This window comes from Antrostomus carolinensis, unplaced genomic scaffold (genome assembly GCF_000700745.2).
Source record: "Antrostomus carolinensis isolate BGI_N321 unplaced genomic scaffold, ASM70074v2 scaffold222, whole genome shotgun sequence".
NCBI classification, from domain to species: domain Eukaryota; kingdom Metazoa; phylum Chordata; class Aves; order Caprimulgiformes; family Caprimulgidae; genus Antrostomus; species Antrostomus carolinensis.
In genome coordinates this window covers 63,772-87,710 of record NW_010298671.1, presented here as the reverse complement: position 1 = coordinate 87,710, position 23,939 = coordinate 63,772, and positions in this window count along the sequence as shown.

The window sequence follows — 23,939 nt, the reverse complement described above, 5'->3', positions numbered from 1 at the left end:
ATGTGGGTTGGACAGGTAGATGCGTTAAGGGAAAAAACATTTCTTCCAAAGACCTTGCAATGGTAGAAAGTGCAGTACAGTTCTATCAGGTCTGCATGTGCCTGGAAATGAGCACCTCAGATATTATTTTTCTGTTTCTCCTTTCTCTTGTTCTAGGTAAAAAGAAGACACCTCAAATTCCCCCCAAAAGTGGGGAACATCAATTTTCCAATCACTCTCTCAAAGGGAGTTATCCTTCCAAAACTTTCTAGAAAAAAAATTCTCATTTGCCAGTAAGACATAAGGCATTTGATTTGCAGCAGTTTGGCCTGGAATTACTGCCTGACAAATGCTGGCTTCTAAGAAGACCAAAAAAAAAAAACCAAAACCAAAACCTTTTTTACTTGCTTTGGATGCACTGGGATAAAATGCCGTTGAAATACTAACTAGAAGCAAATTGACTTAGTGTCAGTTTGAGCTCCTACCGAACTATTAGATTGTGCTAGTAGAACAGAAACCTGCAACCCAGTGCCAAATAGATGTTACAGAAACATATATTAAAAGATATATATTTTTAGATTTTCTAAAGAAAAAGTTTTTTTAATCAGTCAAAACTTGTCTTCAAATTGGCAAGATACTTGCCTCTCATTTGAACATACCAGCAAAGTAACAGTAGGACATGTTTGATTCCCTTCTTAAAATGGTGGAAAAGGACTTTGCAGTTTTGATTTACAACCTTCTGGAACTGGAATTAAAAGCAGTACATTACTGCTCACTTCATGGATAAAATACCTTTTAAACCTACCATTTCTATTCATTCAACATAAATGTCTTCAAAGGCAATGGGGAATGAGTTAGCATCAAAGCTATTACTGTTTTTAACACTTCCATAGATATGACTAGGAAAATATAGTTAAGAAAATGATAGCTTCTCAATTTCTGCAAAAGGATGTTTAAGAATAATGGGGCTTACACAACAACTTTAAAATGTAAAACAAGTACGGACAACTCCCAGTTAATAATTTCCAATCACCTTTTGTCACTGTCTAGTGACAAGGCTAGATTAATTCAATAACTTTCTTATTGAGATTTTTTAATGACCTATTTTGTACTAAAAGCAACAACTATCTATGTATGTGAAAATGCCTTGTTGGAACTAACCTTCGTCTTTCTACATATACAAAAAGTATTCTAAACAGCTCAGCAATTTTTTTTCATGTATTTATGCAGTGTTTACATGCTTAAATGCTAATGTAGGTCAGTGATCTGTAGCAAAGACCTCTTAAACCTTTGTTAATGGCTGGAAAAAGCCTAGAATCCAAATACACCTGCACTTTGAACCCAGTGTCCATAGTCAAATGCAGGTCTTCCTACTGGCCTTTTTGGGGCACTGAGGTGAAGTAGTGACAGCTTATGAACTTGTCACAACATAAGGTCTCTGTGCCTCTGGATAAGGCTGAGGAAGAATCATTTGTATGCTGAGAGAAAAGCAAACACTGACATATTTTAAGTCCAGAATAATTCTAATACATTGTTGAATAACTGAAGGGTTAGACTATGCATGCTATGTCCCTGAAGTAATTTTGAAGAATCAAAGGAGACTTTGTGCATATAATCCACTGAAGATTTTCTTTTGAGGTCAGAGCTTACTGAAACAGGACCTTGGAATTTGAGTCAGTAAGATGGAAATAGACGATGATTATAGAGAAGTAGATGAATGGGGAAAGAATCTCTTAGGGAATCTATTTCTGAAGTTTGTGGCTTATAAGCACATCCTACATGTATATATTACCCCATGAGCAGAGTTGGTCCACATACCTCGCTGTTCTGTACTATGTTTAAGTAGCTTCACAGTAACTGAAGTGTGTTGTTAGTAAAACTCTTCCTTTTTTCTGTGGTTGCTGTCTTCTGATCTGATTGGCTAAATCATTAATGTATGATAGAAAAATAAATGATGTTGTTCTAAAGGAGTCCGTCCCATCAGTTTTTTCAGTTGTCTTTGAATATCCTTGCTTTTATGACTGAATCACTGATTTTAAGAAGTCAAATCCTTAGCAGGTCTAAACCTTATAGTAATTTCTTGTTTGTTATGGACTTGTTCCATATCTCTTGATAATTTATTAGTTTTTATCATGTGATTTGAAAGCAGCAGGATTTGAGGATAATTTTGATAGGGAACAGTTTATGTAGATAAATGGATATGTATACAAGCTCAAATGATCTTTTACATAAAAAAACCCCGTAATGAAATACACAGTATTCTTAGTAAAGGATTAGTGAAGGCATGAGAACTCTTTTTTTTCAATTTTTCAAGTCCAATTCTCTCTTTATGAGAGGGAAATTCTGTCAATGCTTCTAAAGCCATAGTCTGAACCACTGGCTTTCATATATACAAACAGAATAAATAAATACTAATGCATGTATACAGACATGGCTGGCACTAGTTCTTTTAGTCCCAATCAGTTTGAGTAATCTCAGTGAAACTCATCATCAATTTATAATCAATTTTGTATTTTCATTATGTAAATCGGGAGAAGCTAAGAAAGTGTGTGGCAATTTTAATTTAATTCTCTCTGTCTTTTGAAAACTGCAGAGACAACACAAAGGTTCTCTAAAACTTGAGTTGAGAGCTTGAACATTTGGACTTCTTTATGTCCATATTGTCTACTTAGCTTTTTTTGTTATTTTGTAAAACTAATGACAGCTCTTTGAAGTTGAAAACGTTACAATTACTTGAAAGAATCGCAATCATTATCTGATTCAGATATTGAATAGAAAAATGTACAGGAGGAACAGTTTTTGGATAATATTGTGATGAAATGAAACAGTTTGGATCTCTGGAGGAAGGGAAAAGTACAGACAGATTAGAAATGGGATCAAGTCAGGCCTGCAACAGTGCATCTAGCATTTATAGTGAATTTATAGAGAACAATGCTGTCTGTATGGTCCTGCTATCATTCAGTATATTTTAAAATCTCTTGTGATTTTTATCTTTTAGGAACTCTGATTAAGCATTTAGAAGGACACAAGTTAGAACATTGTTGTTGTAGTGCTTGAAATGTAGTTAGATGCAAACTATCTTCTGACTGTAGTGCAAATTGGTCTCTATGTATTTTGTAGGAAAGCTTAAAACATATTGCTGTTATTGGTATAACATGGGAACCACAATGCAATGCACAGTTAACTGAATTTTAACTTTTACTAAGTTTAGGGTGGAATGTTCAAAAGCTGTTCATTTATGTGATGTGTATAGAACAGTGATGTTGTATTTGGTCCCTAGCAGCTTGCTATGTCTAATTAATGCCTAAACAGGTATTTGAATGCTATCCTAACACCCTAATTTGTATAACCTTCATTATGGATAAACTTGCAGCAGTGCAACAAATATAGTTAAAAACCACATATATTTTATCTTGCAGAAGCACCAGTGAATGACACAAATTCAGTCTGTATCTTGCTCATATTGCATTGCTTGGAACGGTAATCATCATTTTGTATGGTTTTTGTACATGGAATTCTGTTTCTGACTGGGATTTTGGGATGCTTCTAATATACATATTATATTTGGTAGGCCCAATTATCCTGATCTCATGATCCATCAAAAGTTTTATGTTCTCTTTACATTTGTGATCTTTAAACTTACTAAAATATGGATGGTATTCCAGACATAACTTTGACATATTACACCAAATATTGTGGTTATTCTTTTGTATTATTTTATCCTGTATGCTTTTATTTTGTCTCTAGTTTATCACTGAGATAAAGGACTTTTACTTTGTAAAATTGATTTGCTGTGGTGAATTTCTCCTGCTGCTATTTTAATCTTTGTTGATCTGGATTTATAGTGACCTCTCTTAGAGAAATTGTTTTGTATAACCTGTTTTTTTCTTAGGATTTAAATTATTGCTTCAGCTAGATCTCTCAGGTTTTTTTTGGTCTAGTTTTCCTCTTCAGGATTATTTCTGTTTTACATTAGTTGAGTTGCTGTTTTCTTGGTGACCTACTTGGCTATCTCAATGTCCAGACTCAGTCTTTTTGGCTATGCTCTTTTTCTAAAAGGCTCTTTCTAGAAATCTACCTGCTTGAAGAGCATACAAATAAAACAACAGTTCCAGTCTTATTTCTGATGATGTGCAAAATTTGCACAGCATTTGTTACTCTTGGTGTGTTTCCATGTTGGCTTTAACCATGGTATTGAGTGAATGTATAGGCATGTTGTCTTTCCTATCAACTCTAGACTATTGAATACTACAATTCCTACTTTATTCAAATTCTAGTTACAGTGCCAAGCTGTGACTTTCCATTATGTAAATATGTCACTTTCTTAACAAGTAAATCTATGCCTTTATTAGTTGAGAGCCACACCTGCAAAAGTAAACCGGCAACAAAACAAAGCAGAAAATATATTCCTGCTACCTCCCTTCACATCCCTGATTTTAACATCAAAGACTTATTTATACGGCTGATTTTAGCCGGCAACAGTTAAAATTTAATTAAATGTACTGACTTGTAGCACAGACTGAAATTTCTAACCTTCCTAAAACTCAAATTATGCTAAAACAAACTAGTCAGTAAAAACGTCCTTTAGAGGTGAAACAGGACAAGAAATGGTAAACTGTTTTCTGTTCTGCTATTCATTTATCTGATTTCATAGCTTGTAGGCAAAAATCTGGGAGTGGGTCTCTTCCCCATTACTTTATCAGTAATTTATTTTTCATTATGGTCAGCAACTGAAAGATTAAAATGTTTGTAAACAGATCTCTGTACAACAACATAGCAGTGACCATGTTGCAAAGCAGTGAGGGAGAGTGTCTTTGAAGTGACTTTTTAGCTCTCACTAGAGTTACAAACATGCAAGGCAGGGCGTACAGTGAGAAAACAGGCTGTAAAAGCAAACTGCAGTCAGTAGTAATTAATAACAATTATAAGGAGAAAAAATCATAGCAGTCATAAGTCCTTTTCTATTCAGAGACTGTAGAATTTGCCATTGACTACAGACTTCAAGTGCTGCTGAAGCAAAATTCACTTTTTAAAAGACTACAGACATATGCACAAACATAAAAATGTCAGGCTGAGAAACCAAGTGTTAAAAAGTTTGTAAGTGCCAGAATGAAAAAATCCTCTGCAATCTTAATTTGGAATCCGAGTGCCTAAGTATTATGATATAGAAGGGACATATTTAAAATATTGCCTAATGCATTACAGCAGACAGTGCACACTATTTAAATTCTCTGAATCATTTCCTTTCTCACAGATTTTTCTATGAAATGTATTGCTTGTATCTGAAATCACCACAAAAAATCATTAATTTATTTTCCCAGTGCCCATGTGAAATAATGGAGTGTTTTATCCCTACTTGATTTGTAGGAAGCTGAAGTATGGAGAGGTTAAGGTCAAAGGGATTCATTAATTTCATGTGTCTAGCTGAGAAGACTGAGGCCTCATTTTTCAAATAAGGTAGTATTTTTAGCAATTTGTATGTCTGGAGCAGAGGTCCCTCTGACAACTGTTACAGTCTGAGTGCTTAACACTTAAAAAATCAGACTATGTGGTTGCATTTTTCACTTCTTGTATCAGAACCTCTTTGAGGCAGAGCAGCTGGGGACAGCCAGGAAAAGGAAGAATTTCCAAAACTCCGTGTATGAGCTCAGTCATTCACTTTATGGAGATTGTGCAGGAACAGCCTACTCATCACTACAAGCCTTGTAAAGCTTTAATGTGTTCAGTGAGTATGGAATTTCTAAGGATTTTGACTGTTAGCTCTCACAGGTCTCTATGGTTATGTGCAAATGACACTTTAAAGCTTTATTGTGTGTTCATTTAAGATGGTATTTCACAGGGACAGTGTGGTGGTTTAACCCACAGGTAGACCATGGGGTCCTGCACTCACTCCCCCCACCCACTGAGATGGGAAGGGAGTCACAACAAAGGAGGCACAGATAAGAATGAGGAGAGGGATGGACACTCACCAGTTATGGTCATGGGCAAAACAGACTCAAATTGGGGAAGAAAAGTCAATTTAATTCATTATCAATCATCTGAGTAGCACAGTGAGACATAACAACCACATCTTACAACACCTCTCCCACCCTTTCCTTCTTCCTGGGCGCAAATCACTTTGCTCCGGATTTCTCTACCTTCTCTCCCACAGTGGCACTGGGGACAGGGAATAGGGGTTACAGTCAGTTCGCCACTGCAGCTCTTCCCAGCGTGAAAGTCCCTCTTGTGGGCTGCATAAATCCAGGAACAAAGTGTTCTAACATGGGCTTCCCATGGAGTCACAGACCTCTCCGGGCTCAGCTCCTGGCTCTGGCATGGGGACATCCATGAGCTGCAGATGGGCCTCTGGCCCAGTGCACTTCCTTCGCCCTGGCTCTGGAGACTCTCTGTGCTGAGCGTCTCTGGAGTCTCAAACAGTCACATTTGCCCTTGGGCTCAGCTTTCTGCTCCAGCGTGGACTCCTCCATGGCCTACACAGTGACATGTCCAGCCTTGAAATATTCATATCTTGCTCAAGTTCAAAGTATGGAGGAGGGGAATTCAGGGGAAGAGTGAGATGGGGCTAACATATTGCCAAGAAGTATATATTTTTTAAAATATTTAGAAAACAACCTGGTTTTCCTTATGCTCTTCTCGCAAATAACCAAAGTGTTATTGCTAATGTTTTCTAAAAGTTTTCAGGCTCAGACAGATTTTCAGTATGGCAACTGTCAGCTTAAACAACTATTGTTGGGCAAGTTTAAAATAACCAATCCAACTTCTACTGGAAAGTATTGGCTATGGTTATTTCAGCCACCTGCCCTTCCAGTAATTCTAAGGACCTCATTCTGCTCTAAATTACTCCAGAACAAGTCCCAAGTAATTTAATTTTTGTAAAAGAAATAACATTGGTGCAAAATTATATAAAATAATCAAAATAATGTCAAATAAAAATTATATTAAATAATTTCTTTGGTTGAGAAACATGTAATGCCTAATAATTGTAGTGAATACTGAACAGCTAAAAAAGAGGTGATGAAGTATGTTTTTATCTTATCAAGTATTTAGCAAATATTCCCAGGTCCTGTTGCTTTTCCAGATATACTCTGGCAACTTTTCTAGGAGAAAACCATTTGTTTTCCAATTTGCCTTCAATTATCTGCATCCTGATAGTCAGAAATCCCAGATAAGCAATTTAATTTACATAAAATCTTTTTGTTTTCCAAAACCAGATCAATCCCTCAGCTAAATCACATGGAGAAATGTGATAGTTTCACAGGAAGTGTGTAATTTCTATATATCTTATAGAAATAGAAAGAAATATACTGATGTTCACAAAAGAAGTTTTTCCTTAAGTTTGTGTGGAACTTCCGATGTTCTCATGCCAAAGAACCAGAGATCTCTTGCACTTTTATTGTGTAAATCAGGAGTTATTTCAGTACCATAGAAGAAAATATATGACTTTAAAACTGGGGCAAATGAGAGGAATGAACTAATTTTGATGAAGTTAAATTATTGAAATTAACACTGTTAGGACAGTTTCTATTCTATTTTCAACTGTAAACTGGATAAGAAGAGAATACTGAAGTGCATGTCAGTAAAGAGAAGGACAGAACAGTCATGAGATTGAACTAAAAAAAAAAGTACAAATTATGGTAGATTAAGCATATTTTCCCTCTTTTTTCCTTTTGCACATTAACCTAAGGAATTAAATATGAATATTTTGTCTCTCTAGGCAAATTATATTGTCTAGAAAATCTATTTTGATGAAGAATTATAGTCAGGACTCTCACTTTTGCCTTACTTCTGCTGTAGCAAGCACAACGGTATTTTAGCAAGACTAGGATGACTCTTATCCTGTTTGTGTTGCCTTTATTTTCTTACTAATCTGGAAATTAAAAGTATCAAATGGCACCTTGACTTTGTATGTATCTGGAGCTAAGTCAAATCTTTCATGCACATACATTGCAGTGGCTTTTTGTCATTGCAACAGCTGTCTTACTTTCACTGTATCCTTTCTTTGAATTGTGACATTAATTTCTCACAGAAAAATCCAGTCTCTTTCTTTTCTAATAACCTTATTATTCTGCTTCAAGTCTCACACAAACATTAATTTATTTTAAAATCGTGTTACTTTAATAATAGGAGAAGTGCACAGAAAATAGATTGCATTCCTGTGAAATCAGTCATTTCAGGGAGTGATAAAAGGATTAGGCATATTGTGAAATGCTTGACGTTATAGGCATTACTGGCTTCTGCTAAGGCTTCTATGAACTCTAAGCAGAGTTGTGTGGAACTAGCTTCTTTTTCTCAAGGAACGTACAAGAATAAGAGGCCTTAGCTGCCCTTCTACCTCATCCATATTCTTCTGAAAATGGTTTATTTTTTGAAATAACATAGTGACTTAATGAAATAATATTGGTAGAATTGAGAAGTGATACATGTTCCTGTATGGCTTTAAAAGTAAATATGTAAAACTGTACAATTTTGCAAATTATCTTTATAGAAAACAGATTAACTCTCTTTTGAAGGTATCAATCCCAAATAATCAGGAATTATGTACTACAGATAATGCTTACCTGCTACTTGCAAGTTTTTATTGCAGTTGTTGGAAAAAATATTTTTTTGCCAAATGTGAGTTTTACAGTATGACCATAACATGTATTTAAATAGCTTAAATATTTAATCACCTTGTACAAGTGTTGAGCAACCTGGTCTAGTGGAAGATGTCCCTGCTCATGGCAGGGGGATTGGAATTAGAACATCTTTAAGGTCCCTTACAACCCATACCATTCCATGATTCTAGGTTATTCACATATGAATTACTGTTATATATTTTGAAGAAAATAATAACCACTAGTTACAGGCCTCCAACTAGATTCTGCGCCACTGATCACAACCTTCTGAGCTCTGCCAGTCAGCCAGTTCTCAATCCACCTCACCATCCACTCATCTATCCCATACTTTTTTTTTTTTTTTTTTTTAGTGAGAACCAAAACATATCTGTCACTGAAAGCTTTTAAGGACAGAACAAACTTCATCAAGTGTGACAAAGCTGATCCTGCACTGCAGGAGAAAGGAAGACAAAATTACCTTCTGTGATCCTTTCCAGGCCTATTTCCTATTGTTTTTAGTATCATGTGTAAGTTGCAATTATAGGATACTGAAATTCCTGTAAGATCAGGAGGTTACTCTCCCTCTATATATAGAGAGATAGTAGTTGTGTATATGGATATGTATACAAATGTACACACAGTTAGTTAAAAGGCTCTCAAGTTGGTGTTCTAAAAGTGATATAAAAGCAAAAGCTCTCATGTTATACTTTTCAGTAAGTATAAATTTCAACAAAAATTAATCTAGAGTGTTTATTAAAACAAGACAGTCTTTATTTTGTATCCAGTGCAATTTTAATATGAATTTATAAAACTTGCAGGTTGGAGAACATAGAGTTTATTTGATTTTAGACATAGTTGTGAAATCTAATGATAAAAGCAGTTACACCATATCCGTGCAGAGCCAGATTGTCTGGGAGAGCAGATTAGGGCCAATTCAAAATGGACTTGCAAGGTCAGGTCATGAATGGTCACTACCTACACTGGAGAGATCATATATTATGCTTTTGTGCTAGGTTTTCTTGTGTATTTTATGTGATATTTTGGGTTGTCTTGTGTCTAACCTTCCATTTACTTTTCACAAATCTGCCCCATGCAGCATTTTTCTGTCTGTTTTTTGCTTCAGAGCTGAGCTGCTGTCCCAGGAGGCAACTGCTCTGGAAGCTGACTCTGCCAGGTGTAGCCACTTGCTTCTACCTAACTTCCACCTGGGCTGGAGTGAGAGCGTAAACACCATGCTGGAAGGACTTTTGCAGATAATGTTATTTCTGTTTGAAGCATGTGAGTACTGACATGTGCCAGCCACTGAATCACTGCTGAGCTCAGTGAAACACTCACAGCACGGTGATTGTGCAGTCCAGACTGTCTGTCCTGTGATAGTTTAATTTAGCTGGCAGCCAAACAAGACACAGCCACTCACAGCACCCCTGGCTGCTTCACCAACAGATTGTGGTTACAAACACCTCAGTGATAATAAGGTAACAGGAAAAAAAATGTGAAGAATGGTGTTTGCATTGTCCTTTTGTCCTTTTTTTTTGTTGGGAGACAAACATGGTTGCAAAGAGTTGGAATATGCAAGTATCACATGGCAAAGCCAGTTAGGTGTAGCAAAAGAACAAACAGAAACACTCCTGTGGCATTTAAAGGACTAAACAGTTTATTTGTGTGCCTCTGAAGCTGTAGAAGACAGAGCAGGATTGAAATATTAGACTGACAAACCAGCTCATTTCAGGACAAAGGGGAAGATTCAAGGCAGGAGCATGGTAAGACGTGATGTGTTCATACCCTTAGACAGAAAATGAGAAATAGGATATAAACAAATTATTTCAAATTTCATAGCTGTATCAGCCTCCCAAAAATGTGCAGAACAGAATTGATCCCTTCTTTTTGCAGATGCTCTTTAGTTCTAAGTCACAAGTAAAACAAAAAACAAAAAAATAAGTCAATTCAGCAAATACAATCATGTTTGTGAGCATGCTAGTTTTGCCACTCAGTGCTAAGTTAGCAGTTATCTCATGAGAGGGCAGAAAAAGACAGCTGGAGCAAAAACCTCTTACAAGATTCCAGCTAAATAAGTCCTTTTCAGTTTGGATGCAGTATTGTTAGGTCTCATTTGAGTGAATCTATGCCTCAGCAGTCCATCAGTGTGTAAATGCTACAAATGATGAACTTAGTTTTGAAAGAGCAAATTAGAACATTATATTTTGTCATTTATTTGTTTGCTTTTGTAGTGAGAAAGCTGTAATTTAAAAAAGAAGTAATTTATGGTCTGTCTGATTGTGTAGCAGGCATATTGAATTTAAATATTATTAAGTTAGAATTTGCCTTGCTGAACTGGTAAATACAGTAATTTACAGACAATTAGCTGCTTGCTGCTGTCTTTCAGATGCTGATCACCATGAAACATATCCCCAGTGCCACGTCTGCACAAGCAGTCCTTGCCATCCTCCCACTGCTGCCTGTTCATCTGGATGTCAGATTCTCCATCTCCTTTCAGTAGTAAATAAAGATTTAAGATTGTTGGCAAATTTACAGCTATCTGGTGCCTGAATTACACTGATGCTGTGCAGTAATCTGACTAAAGCAAACTGGCAGAAAGCATGTAGTTATATCTCAGACAATCTAGAATTTTGCAGCTATCAAGAGATTGTCCACTCCCAATTCGTTTATCAACTAAAATATGTTAAACTACTAGAAAATAGGCTTGTTTGTTCTGTTCTCACTGAACATAATGGTTGTGGGTTTGTCAATGTTGTAACCATTTGAACTTGATCTATGTCTTTCCTTGGCAGGGATCTAAAATCTGTTGCTTGTCTGTATCTGGTTTATCATCTGTGTTATCTGAACCATTAGTGATTGTTTCTACAGAGATTGATATGCCTCAGAGTCCACATGTCCAGTAATCTGCCTGGCTTCCAAGCACCATTATTTAATAGCACTGATGAAAAACGGGGATATTCCACAAAATAATGATTGCAATGTTTAAATTCTTCCTAGTAGTCAAGGAGGAAGTAAACTCATATGCAAAACATGCAGAGAATTTAAAAAGAGTTACACAGCTTAAAAAAAAAAAAAAGGAATAAAAATTTGTAATTTTCCCATTTTACTGTCTTCCTTTGGGGTAGAATCAGAGTGATTTATTTCCATTTCGCAGACTCACAGAATGGTAGGGGTTGGAAGAGGCCTCTGGAGATCAGCTAGTCCAACCCTGCTGCCAAAGCAGGTTCACCTAGAGCAAGTTGCATAGGACTGCATCCAGGCAGGTTTTGAATATCTCTAGAGAAGGAGACTCCACAATCTCTCTGGGCAACCTGTTCCAGTGCTTTGATTCTTTACTGTTTTCATAATAGTTCTTGCTATTCTATTTTCTGTTTTGATCAATTCTGAACACTGAAGAGATGTTTTCAGAGGATTTTCCATAAGATCTACTTCCAGGATCACTTTCCTTATGATCAATTGAAATCAAGTAGTATTCTCTTTATGACGATAAGTATAAATTTGCAGTCATGATGGATGAATTTTGTTTGCCACTCTGTCATGCAGATATTCTCTATTATAAAACCATTCTGCAATTTTTCATTGTCAGTTCCAGTAATGACTCTCATAAATAGTTTTGTACCACTTGGAGATTTTTTGTTTCACTACTTACCTCTTAAGCAGATCATTTGAGAATAGGTTTAATATCATGTCTAAACACAGATACCTGAGGGACTCTGCTGGTACCTTCCTTCTCTGTGAAAAATCTACCATTTATTCCTAATCTTTATTGGTTGTTCTTTGACTAGTTACTAATCCAGAAGAGGACTTTCCTTCTTCCTACCTGGACACTGAACTCTTAAAAGAGTTTGAAAATCTAAGTTAATTGAGGAGTTTCAATGCTACTTTCTTAAAGTAACTATTGCTTATTACAATATAAAAGAATTTATGGTTCTTGATCAGGGGTTAGGATTATGCTGCTAAAAAATCCAGATTTGACACCTGTTGGTGGCTAATCTATCACAAAGGAAAGCTCAGAGAAGTAGCAGGAAGCTGTTTTTTGGGTTTCACCAGGCAATGTTTTCATTTGATCACCTTTCTGTGGTTCCAGTGGAGGACAGTGGGCTAAACAGTACTCCAGACTCCATGTTGGTGATTGACAAGGGAGGATGGAAGCTGGAAACCGTATTTTTTAAAATCAAGATTCAGGTAGCTAGTGTCTAGAGATCCATAGTAACTACCAATTTAGAGGACTTGGATATCACTGTAACCAGAGATAAAAGTCAGTGTACATTTCACTGCAAATATTCACTCATATGTCTTGATTGTGAAGACAGAAGTAGTTTCCTAAGATTTAATAGTTTCATGGAAAGGTACTCTATAAAAGGGCTCAACATACTGATGAGAAGCTAAAATGGAATGAGATTTTGATTAATCTCTTCCCATTTTCTTGGACACCAAGACTACGGTTGCTATATTTTATAGTCTTGAACAGAGACATTTTTTCTCCTGTAACCCTCTTTTGGTCTCTTTTTTACTCCTTAACCTTATAGGCTAGACATACTAGCATACATTGATAACAGTGATCCATTTGGGATTGTGGGATAACAGAGAAGCAGAGATGTCACAAAATGTAGAGGTATATGGTCTTAACTGCAGGAAAGAGGAACCAAGTGTATCTCAGCTTCAATGTATGAAACTCGACAAGTCAAGGAATACCTAAATTTAATCAAAGAGGCAGTTGCAATCTTGCCAAACCTTCTAGTATTTTTCTCTGCAATTTTGCTGGCTGATAGTCATTCTTAATTGGAAATAAGACAGAATTTAATCTCTGAACAATAGACAAAATTTACAATGACCCATCTTTAAAGTTATTGTGGAGACTGAATTTTTTTTGTCTGGAAAAAGGTGTCAGAATATTGTGCATGGTGTCTGTCAAATATCAGCTGGTTATGAGCAGAAATTTTTGTGCTTGGGTGAAAAATACTAAAGTGAGGGAAGGTTTAGTTGGGAATGGGAACTGGAGATTGCTTCATAAGAGATGACATCTTTGAAGAACAAAGCCATTTTAAATATCTGCAACTGGCACATTCTTAAATGTGTAGTCTGCTAAAATATACATAAATTAAAAATGAGGGTTTCAAGGGGCTGAAATTTGATATGATCTAGAAGAAAATACATCTGAATAGAAATAAGTAATAAAGCTGCACTGCTTCTTCATCTACCGTTCAACATAAAAGAAACATAAACAAGCCTAGGTATTTATTCTTAATTAACTCTATTGAACCTCTGGAGCCTCATTATGGTTGTGTTTTGTCTCCTGGACTTCAGTTACGCACCTAAACTCGGACACTTTTGTTATACACATACGATTCAAAGTCTTGTTATGCAAGATGGAAATTCATTACAGAAATAGAGCAGAATTGTTGACTCCAAGTCAATACTGAATTTTGAGATTAGAGTGATAAAATAAAAATTCATGAGGCACATTCATTTGCTTTTTCCACAGACAAGAATTTGTTGACAGAGTAGCATCCTTGTTAAATAAGCCCTCTGACAAATGTAGTTTGTTTCTGTGTTAACAGAGTAATCCTAATTTAATCAAATATATTTAATGTTCAGCTATTTCATAAATAATGGCAACAAATAATTTGTAAGCTGAAATCTTTGATGCTGCATCCAGTATTTTTCTAGTCACTATTTGGCAACCAGAAAATTACTGTTTGGATTTCCTACCAGTTTGCTATTCAGTCACTGTTTGGGACAATTCCTGATTCTGCCCATTTTTTATTCCCTAAGCAGTCCTGGCCAATATGCGCAGAATCTTCTTTTTCATATCAGTATAGAAGAGAGTGTGTATAGGTTACAGTCATGAGGTATTGTTTCAGCTGCCTGGTTGGAAGACAGACTCATGAAGAATCTAGTGAAAGGGGAAGACCAAATTTTATGCTTTCAGTAAAACTGTAGTTGAATCAGAATTCACACTATAATTTATTAAACTTTCAGAATTCACAGCCTTTTGATTTATCAATGTGTAATCCTTTGCATATGTGTGAAGAGCAATATAGCCTCATGAAAAACTAAAGGATCCATGTTATTAAACACGGCATATACATACATCTCCTCCTGAAATGACAGTAAAGAAAGAAGAGGGAAAAAAGACAGTAAGAGGATAAAGAAACACTAGGAAACAACATAATTTGCTCAAAGCATTATGGTATCTCAGATGCAAATTCCTGAGCTCACAGGTAAAATCCCACATTTAGAAAACTAGCTGAGCCTCCTACTAGAAGCAATTAATGTATCTTGCAGCTACCTCTTGTATTATTATTTGCACTAGGATTATAAAGAAGAGTTATTTCTTTGTGAAAATCTAGACTAAGGTATAATAACTCAGTTTCATTTCTTGATTTTCAGTGCTGTTTCTGAAAGGATTAGCTATTATGAAAGATCTCAGCCATGGTACGTTCTTCCCTTGAGACAACTCATTTTCACCGAAGAAAGGTGAAAAAGCCATGTATTGCGGAGTCTTGTTTGCCTCTCATTTAACACAGGCTGCCAGGTTGCCTTGCACAGCCTTTGCAGAGGCAGAAAATAGTGCATTCAGAAGTAAACCAGAAAGAAGTAGTATTCACATATATTTTTCCCTCAGAAAAGCACACAGAATTCCCAAAGTTTATACAGAGTTATATGTCCAAACAGCTCAGCAGTTCACTGTCTGCAGTAATTTGAATCTAAAACTGAGTAACTTTTGCCCTTGTTCTGGTTACTGGTATTTTTGGAGGATAGAAACTGACTTTAGGGACTCCTAGTTTCCTTAATGTCATCTGACACCCATGGTTGTGCTGGCGTGGACTCTAGAGCTACTCCTTTGACCCGCTTATATTTATTTGTGAGACCAATGTCCAGTCCCAAGATTTAAACTGTACTTGATACTCCTCCTGACAAAAGTAACTGTAATAGAGCCTAAGGTATTAATGGAACAAAAGCTTTTCTTTTGACTGTGATTTTCCTCCTGCTGTGTGAACTAGTGCAGTAAGCTCCCCGCCCTTCAGTCAGGTACAGCTGCTATGGATACGTCAGACCCACATGGCACGTGGATGATGTGTGGGAATAAGGCAAACACATATAGGAACACAGGACCATAAAGTAAGTAGAGATCCCAACAAAAATAGTTAGAATGACTTTATTTCAGATTTCAGGGCATTTATTATTGTTAATATTATCTTATAAGTTGTTATAGGGCTAATACTGTTTAGATTATGTCTCAAAGATGTGCAAATCCCAGAGAAGGATAATTCCTATATATTCTGCTGCAGCTTGCTTTCAGCCAAGTGTGGACAGTGGTATGGGCCACAAGTCATTCTGCTCATGCCCTTTGTGGAAATAAAGCATTTGGAGAAAAAAAGCTGAACATTTCACTGGGCTGTGAAGAGCACAAGAGAGATCTTGACCTTATAGAGTAGTAATCAGGGCATGCACTAGAAGGACAGTGACTTGGATTTTGAAATGTTTCTGTGATGAATGTTGATAGTAGAGGATCATAAATAAAATATGTAAACCACTTCTGGATAAGGATCAGTGTTTAGAGCTCTGTTTACCCTCTTGTTCACCCCAAAGAGGTTTTTTTGCCTACTTTGTCATGCCTCTTCTTGCTTTTGTGCTGCGTGGCCAGATGACTTTTATGTTCTCTTGGATACAATGACAGTTTGAGCAAAAATGATGGTGAGTACCATTTTCATCCAGTTAGTCCCTTTTCCGTTGCTTAAGGTACAATCCAAAGTTATTTGGGATTAAATTTCATCAAGTAGTGCCGGGTGCTGAGGTTGCACATCCACCTCACTAAAAGAGATGTGACATCAAGCTGATGTTCATGTGCAGAATTTAAAGGGCAGCTCTGTGTCTTCAGCCTTAGTTTGTGTTTTAAATACAGTCCTCGCTGCCAAATTCTTCCAAATGTGGCTTCAGAAACAAACCCTCCACAGATAAGTCTGAGTTTTCAGTCTCTCAGGATAAGTGAACTTAACTGCAGATTTGAGGAAGGTACCACATCTCCAAAAGAGAGACTAGCCCCTCTTTTTTTTTAAGTGATTCCTTTTGGCTGACTTTAGAAAACTTCCTTTTAACATGTACATGGGGGGCCGTGTCTTAGAAGAGCAGAATATCTGCTGTACATCTCACATTCCTTTGCTGCTATTTTTCAGAAATAGCAGATCTGTATACATTTCCCATTATTAAAAGACACTGCCTTGGCCAATGAGCAGAGAGCACATTGGGTGATGCTAGGTTGGATCCTAGGGCAATTACAAAAACCACTTTTGTTTTAAATTCAATGCCAGGAATTCTTACTACTAGAAAATGTTTGATAGCAAAGAAATAAAGCAATAATTGTGTGGACTGAATTTTACACTGAACTGAAACAGTATTCCAGAAATATTAATGGAGATAAATGGTGAAAGGGTATTTCTGATAATTAGGTGTGATTTCCAACTGAAGAATTAAACCAAAATGATGCAGATGCATTTTTCTGCCTTTTGTTTTTGCCTTTTGTTTTCTGCCTTTTGTTTTTGCTTTTCCATTTTTTTCTACTATTTATTATATTTGTTGTAATGCCTTGAGTTAAGCTGACTGTGGGCAGAAGCTAACTTCTGCTGGGATAGAAACCGGCTTTCTATTTTATACTTGTACAGTACCCACAACATACAGCTTAACTGAAACACCTATAAGGGATAAATAATAATAGTTTAATACATGGGAAGATAAGAAATTATGTCCAGTGTTAGAATATATCTAGTACTAAGACATGTAATAGTCTTTTAGAAGGTTTTCAAGACAGATAAAAGAAATATAACATCAGATAAAACTTTCTACTGTCAGACTTGTACAAAATATTTCTGATACTACTGATACTGGTATAACCCTTAGACTAAAAATTTTTCTCTTGTAGGAAAACTGCAATAAAGAATGACTTGTAATATGCATTACAGCTGTTTATGTAATATATAATAATAATATAACATGTCAGGGCCCTGAGAGCATCAACTGGCACTAATGGCCTTGACCAGCCTCACCTGGGCCCCCTCCCCCTTGTCCTGGGGTTCCCTGTCCTTCATTTCTGTCCTGAAACCTGAGCTGTGGAGTAGGTGTGCCTGTCTCCTGGATGGACCTCAGACCTATGTTGTAGGTGGCTGGTCTTCTGGAAGGACCCCTCAAATGTATGTCTGAGCTTGTCTTCTGTGTTCCTGACTGAGCTCCCTGGATGGACCCTGGACCTGGTTCATCCCTTGCTGTGTCTGTGCTTGTTGAGGGACCCTGCTATCAGTCTTGTGGGACTGTGCCCTGCTGATGAGGTGATACCTATGCTGGGGTCCCCCTTGGCTCCTAGTTTGCCTTCCAGTGGTGGCTGCCTCTCACTGTGTTCATCTCTGTAGCTAGAACTGGTAATTTAAAGGGGGAATTTTTGCCAAAATTGCAAAATGAAAAAGTAGAGTTGCAGAAGGATAATAGTCTTCTGCTGGTTATAAATAAATAAATAAATAAAGTTTTACTGACTGCTTGCTTTGCCTGACTTAATACTGTCATATTAGATAGAACAACAACAGTAACAAAAAACACAACATATTTTCAGCTGAAAGAAAATAGTAATAGAAATAGTAATAATTAGATTAAAAAAAATATATATTTTCAGCTGAAAGGAAATAGTAATAGAAATAGTAATAAAATGAGCTAAGAGTAGTGTTTGCTGCAGTGTTCGTTATATCCTGTCCAAGGATGTGGCTATGGCAGAAGGATTTATGAACAATTAAGTATTCAGGTCTGGATGATGAGGAAATCTGCTCTTAAGTAATTTCTTTGACCTCTGGAACCACTAGTCTTTCTTTAGCATTTTGTTTAGCTTTTTGCTAACTAGTTTCTGCATCAATAACGCTGGCTGCTTTGTTCTACTATAAACCCTGGAGTTTCTGGAGTGCACTGTGTCTTTGTGCCTGAATGTGGGCATGTGTGTACAGGTGACTTAGAAAATAATACCTCGACTTTGCACCATTGTTTAATTCCTGGAAGGGTAGCTCCTTGTACCACGTCCTGTCACAGCCTATGAATATGACCACATGTGCTCCTATTTGCCTTAATAAAACCAGAAAAAAAAATCTTTATAAAGCTTACAGCAAAGGGAGATGGTTGTTTAGCAAAAAAATATTTTCTTTACTGACCTCTGAAAGATGCTCAAAACATATTCCAGTACAAATCTTTTGCCTGCAGAAAACTCAGACTCTTTGGGTGATGAACATGAATTAAATAAGAGCAATCAATCAGGCTATGGGCAAACATCTCTTCTGAATCTACCTGAAGCCATTAATGGCCCCAATACTACCTAGCTGTTTATGATGTGGCTGCCAAAAGGCTTGTGCATTCATTTTCTCATCTACTTTCAGGCAAGATCAATGACAGATTCACTGACAGTGATGATACAGGACTGTGTACCTGCCCAGAATCTTTGCCTGAAACAAACTGGGGATTGCTTACAGGATTCCTCCTGCAGCAGGGTTGTGGGGTCAGCAACCTCCAATAGAGAGATGGGAACAACCAACCTGGGACTGACAATGTTTTCAGCCACTTAAACAAAAGTCCACCTTTGCCTAATTTGTTAGCTTGGTAATGCTACCTTCTCGCATTCATGTGCTTTGTTACCTGAGGTACGTTACGTTTGTTTCAGGTGTGGTGCTAATATAGTGGAATACAAATGCACTTGATTGTGGGCATTATCAAATTAGGTGGTGATGAGTCATCTCTGCTTTCACATTATCCCTGAAAGCAGTTCTGAAACACTTACAGCTTAACAGATGTGTCAAGCAGAAAATAAGCTATCTGAAAGTGGAATATTAAAGAATAATTATTTTGTGATTTGATTAAAATAAATTTAAACTGCCAATCGCTTCTCTGCTAGATTTTTCAATATCATATCTAAGGTGAAATCTGTGAGCCTGTCTTCTTATTTAAGATGGCTAGATTGAGAGAACTGGCATTTTTTGACCTCCTTTTTCTTATATGTATCTGAATAGTTGATACGTATAAATACGTATCAGATACACACTTTTATATACAAAAGTGAATTATTTGCTTGTCTCTGTTCTGTGTTACTCATGTTTATAAAGAATAAAATATCAGGAGAGATAAGAAATCTTCCATGCACTTCATTGAAATACCAATGAATCTTTAATCATATTTATCATGTCTTAAAAATTCTTCCTTCAGTTAAATTGCGTTAACACTTTCTGTTCACAGAAGGTATCATACAGCAACATAGTGTGCGATCCTACAAATGTCAAAGATGACATGCGCTGCCAGGGGTAGATAGTATCTGTGATGATGCAGTTGTATTATTTTTAGTGACTTTAGAAGCTCCAAGAGAATTACATAGAGAAAAAGAATTTCGGAAAGTTAGCTAAATGCAGTGTATTAGCAAAAAAATCAAGCATAAAGGTCTATCTTTGACTCAGTTATTGGTTTTCTTTGGCATTTCACATAGAAAGGAAAGATCATATCAGAGCTAAATCAGTCAGATTGCACTCTTGCAAGATGCCATACACATTCCTGCCAAGGTCAGCAACCTACACAAATTAAGCCCCGAAAAAGAGTCTAACAAAGCAGACATACTTTTTGTAAGTTTTTTTTTCTGTAGTCTAATTGAGGATTGATTTGTGTTATAGAATATTTTCCAATGGACAGAAAAAAACAGTCTATTGATTTGTTACCACATCTTACTATTTCTAAATTTCTTAGATGAGTGGTTTTTACTTTGCCACTATAGCAGGCCTGCCACTGAGGAGCAAGTCTCTGGGAATTTTCCATTGTTTTATGTGAGCCAGAGTTGCTTTTGACCTCTGAAGAAGAGCTAGAGGTTTCCAAAGATTTAGAAAAATATTTTCAGCAAGATGAATGCTGGGAACAGTCTGGTCACCAACTCTATGCTTAGTTCAATGGCTGAAACTCTGGCATGGCGGGACTCACAGCAGCCATCACCCTTATTCTGGGAGATGCTGAAACCACACCTTCCTTTTTTCAGAATCTGGGGAGCATCTGGATGCTGGATAATCTACAGTGCAGATGAAGCTGGACCGCTGGGCAGAAAACACTGCAAAAAATTCATGGAGCCAGGAAGAGAAAAACTCATGGGGAGTGGGGAAACTCCCAATACTGTTTGTATTTTTTATCCCATGTATCTGCACAGGCAGAGCTCAGATCAGGAACTGCAATGAGAAACACTGTCTCAAAAAAGCTGTAGGTATATGTGCCCTCTTTTTTGCCCTCTAACCTGAGGGTCCCGTTCCAGCCCAGCAGCTATAATAGTGGTTGGAGGTGAGGGAATCTTAGCAACATGAGAGGTCACTTCTGGTCCAGACACATTCAGCCCCAAAACCCAGACTGTGGGATCAATTTCAGCCACTGTGACTCTAGTCCACTTGAATTTGTCCATGAACTGTCGCATTTCACCAACTATGTGTAATATTGTTGGAGTTCATTGAAGCCCATGGGGAAAATGTTATGAAAACAGATGTTAAAAATGCAGTTTATTACAGATACCGGCCTATTAAGTTGAAGGAGATTAAGTGGTGAAATAAATTATTAAGAAAAATCAAAACTAACAGACAGTTGCAGGCATTCTCTTGGGGAGAATTCTATTTTGTGCTCAGCCACAAGCTCAGGAATAGTGAGATATGATCCATTTAATGCAGTTTGAAATGTAAAAAGCATTTGTACTAGATCACATTGTATGAACTGCAAGCTCTAACACTGCATTCAAAAATAAATATTGGAGTGTTGTACAAGAACCACATGCACAAATTTTTATCCTCTGGGAAAGTTCAGCATGCCTTTGTATAAAGAACTGATTTTATCACGGTAGAAAATTCTTCTAAAACTAGTCACAGTTGTTAAGATTTTGCAAAAATACTTATGCTGTGTTGGTCCCCATTAGCAAGCTAAGAGGTGCTCCTTCTTAGCATTCAGAACCAACTCCAACATTTCAGTGAATAGATTAATAATGAAGAGAAAATGGGAGAAAGAAGCTTTCTGCTCTTCAAGAGATTGTTTAGATATGAAGAGATTAATAGCAGTCAGTGAGGGATCTGAACCAAGAATCTATCTTCAAAAACTTCCCAGGTGATAGTGGCACAAAGCAGTCAAAGCTAGATTTAAATAAGAGTTCTGTAGAGTCCTACAGGCAGCTCCAGGTCCTAAGATCCAAGAACCCCCACATTTTAAATACAGATCTGAATCTTTTAGAGTGCATACCCAGGCTAATTTAGCAAACTTCAGTTTAATGCAGTCAAACCAATTTCAGAATCCACTTTTTTTTTTTTTTTTTTTTTGTGTGTGTGTGTGTGTGTGTCAAACAGAAATGAGGTTTATACAAATGTATGTAGTGAGGTTAACCTGCATATATAGCGATTTTCTGAATCTTCCCTAATAACTGGAAAGTCCAGTCTGATTTCTGGTACATTTGAAAAAATTATAGAGATCTCAAAAATAATTAAGATACAGATTCTACTCAAATAAATGAACAGATAGAGAATAGGAAGTCTGATAAATAAAGTCTGCAGTAGAAATTTGTACTCTTTTAGAACGCGCATGAAAAAAGCCCGGAGCCTGTAATGAGAAACTTCATTTGGAGAGCACTTTGTGAAAAGCAATGCTTGAAGTGCTCACATCTGGCCAAAGTCAATGAAGTATAAGGCACAAATGTATAGGAAACCAAATTTTATTAGCTTCCATGTTCAGGGAGGGATTTGTTTTACTTAGTAAATAATTTATTGCTTCATTTTTTGCAGTCTGCTGTGCCTCTGCTTTTGTCTGGATTGGGAGCAGAAATGCAGTAACATTGTGAGAAAGGCCAAGGCATTTCTGAGCCAGTCTAAAGAGCAGTCATGTGAAAATAAATTTGTTATGAGATTTGCAGCCCAGCTCCTAAATCAAATAGGTTTTGATAATAAGCATCCATCACAGTGCATCTTGTTCCAGTCTTTCTTTGGATTGTCTCTAGATGGCTGTCACCTTAGTATAAGAAATATTAATTCTAATTATCTAGCCTAAGACTTTTCTCTTTCTTTGATACATCATTTACAAAGAAACCCCTTATTGCTAGGGCTTAAAGCACTTTGTTCCTTCTTCACACCTTTCATTGAGAAAAAGCTTTTTGCTAATTTCTATATCAGAATCTCTACAAACTGTGCAAACATGTGAGAGTGTCTGCAAGGAAACTGTATAGATGTGCATATACATTTAGGCTTCATGAAGCAAAAATCTATGAAGTTATGGAGCTCTTTCCAAATGCTTATGTCCAAGGAAGCCAACATCACTGAAAACCGACCACAAGATTAATCAAAGTGTAATTTCTGACTATGTCAGTATTGTAAATGCATGAATGAGTCAGACAATTTTTTTCCTCCTTTCTCCTCTGTTTTTCTGCAATCTGCAGTAAATCAAATTTAATGTTTCTAGCATGCAAATGGTAGCTTCTGTAGCTAACATTTTAATCTTAAGAATATTTGTAGTGGGATTTCCTAAAAGGATTCATAGAAAAAAAAGGCTCATTGTTTGAAGCCCAATTCATCTTTTGGTTAAGACTGATCAAAATAGTTTATACAGATTTTCATAAGCTTTTTACTCACACTGTGTATTATTTGGCTTAGTGATCACAGCTGAAAAGCATGATTTTAATAAAGAAGGTGAATAAGTAGATTAAAGTAAGTTGCAAGGGCTGCCTCATTCCAATGGTAAACACAGAATCACAGAATGTTAGGGATTGGAAGGGACCTCAAAAGATCTTCTAGTCCAATCCCCCTGCTGGAGCAGGAACACCTAGATGAGATCACACAGGAAGGCGTCCAGGTGGGTTTTGAATGTCTCCAGAGAAGGAGACTCCACAACCTCCCTGGGCAGCCTGTTCCAGGGCTCTGTCACCCTCACTGTAAAGAAGTTTCTTCTCAAGTTTCAGCAGAACCTCCTGTGTTCCAGCTCACACCCATTGCCCCTTGTCCTGACATTGGGCATCACTGAGAAGAGCCTGGCTCCATCCTCCTGACATTCGCCCTTAACATATTTGTAAACATTAATTAGGTCTCACCTCAGCCTCCTCTTCTCCAAGCTAAAGAGCCCCAGCTCCCTCAGCCTTTCCTCATAAGGGAGATGCTCCACTCCCTTAATCATCTTGGTGGCTCTGTGCTGGACTCTCTCAAGCAGTTCCCTGTCCTTCTTGAACTGAGGGGCCCAGAACTCAACACAATATTCCAGATGCGGCCTCACCAGGGCAGAGTAGAGGGGTAACAAAGTAAACTAGCTTAATCAAGGCAAGATAGTTTATATATAGCATGTGTTTTATCATTACTTAATTTG